The following is a 1,718-nucleotide window of genomic DNA, read 5'->3' as shown; positions in this document are numbered from 1 at the left end:
GCTCTGGTGGTGTAGTAGAGGAGGCATTTGGCTGCTAACCTAAAAGATCAACGATTCAAACCCACCAAGTGCTCTGAGGAAGGAAGACAGGGCAGTCTACTTCTGTAAAGACTGACAGCCTTGGAAACCCAGTGGGGGGGGGGTTTGCTATGAGTCAGAATTAACTCAATGGCAGTGAGTTTGGCTTTTGGTTTTATTGTTATTATGGAGCTCTGGTGGTGCAGTGGTCAAAGCAGTTGGCTGCTAACCAAAAAGTTCAGTGGTTCCAACCCACCAGCCATTCTGTAGGAGAAATATGAGGCAGTGTGCTTTTGTAAAGATTTACAGCCTTGGAAACCCTGTGGGGCAGTTCCACTCTACCCTGTAGGGTGGCTATGAATCAGAATCAATTCCATGGCAGTGGTTTTGGGTTTTAATTGGTGTTACTGCTTCTATTTCTAGATAGGCATATCTTGTTTTATTATGCTTCACTTTATTGTGGTTTGCAGATGTTGCATTTTTTGCAATTTGAATGTTTGTAGCAACATTGCTTTGAACAAGTCTGTTGGCACCAATTTACCAGCATGTGCTCACTCTGTGTCTCTGTCACATTTTGGTAATTCTCACAATATTTCAAACTTTTTCATAATACTATTGCACACTTAATAAACTATAGTGTAAACATAACTTTTATATGCATTGGTAAGCTAGAAAAATTATTGTGATACTCACTTTATTGTGGTGGTCTGGAACCAAACCTGCAATATCTCTAAGGTATGCCCATATAACCCTGGTCTGTAGCTCCTCTTCAGCCTCCTCCTGCTGCAGGAGCCCCTTCCACCTTCTCTTCCATCCCTCAGGCAGCAGAGTTCTTGTTTTCAGCCTGTGTGAGAGGTAATTTGCAGAAGGCGTAACTGAGGCTAGTGTTGTTGTTGTTGTTGTTGTTATGTGCCGTCGAGTCGCCCCGACTCATAGAGCTAGAACTAAGAGCTTGACAGGCTGGGCCCAGCTTTTTGCATTAGATCAATGGGTGAATCTAATGCTTTGTGGCTGCTGGGGCCCTCAGGTAGGATTGGAAGAAATCCAAGGTGAGCACCTCTCATGGATAGAAAAGGAGACAGAAAGCCATTAAAGTTCACATCAATTCAAATGTTTCCCTCATGCTTGTGTGGCTCTAATGGCCCCTGGAACTGTGGGAGAAGAGTTCAAAGTGTCCTGGATGGAATGTGGGCTTCTGAGCAGATGGTAACTGAGTGTGACTCCAACACTGCCCTTTACTACCTGGCAGACTTGGGCAAGTTACCTAATTCTCAGATTCTTTACCTATCATTATTTCATTATTCAAGAAGTATTGTGCCTACTATGTGGTTGATGCTTTTGAGTTGTGGTGTTGGCGAAGAATGCTGAAAGTACCTTGGACTGCTAAAAGAACTAACAAATCTGTCGTGGAAGAAGTGCAGCCGGCATGCTCCTTGGAATCTAGAATGGCCAGACTTCGTTTCACCTACTTTGGTCATGTTGTCAGAAGGGACTATTTTCTGGAAGAGGATATCATGCTTGGTAAAGTGGAGGGTCTGTGAAAAATGGGAAGGCTCTCAACAAGACAGATTGACACAGTGGCTACAATGATGGGCTCAGATATAGTAGGGATTGTGAGGTTGGCACAGGACTGGGCAGTGTTTCATTCTGCTGTACATAAGGTCGCTGTGAGTCAGAGACAACTCAACAGCACCTAACAA

This window comes from Orycteropus afer, unplaced genomic scaffold (assembly GCF_000298275.1).
Source record: "Orycteropus afer afer isolate SDZICR_OR568_19922 unplaced genomic scaffold, OryAfe1.0 scaffold00011, whole genome shotgun sequence".
Taxonomy (NCBI): domain Eukaryota; kingdom Metazoa; phylum Chordata; class Mammalia; order Tubulidentata; family Orycteropodidae; genus Orycteropus; species Orycteropus afer.
The sequence above is the reverse complement of the archived record's forward strand: the minus strand, read 5'-3'. Positions refer to the sequence as shown.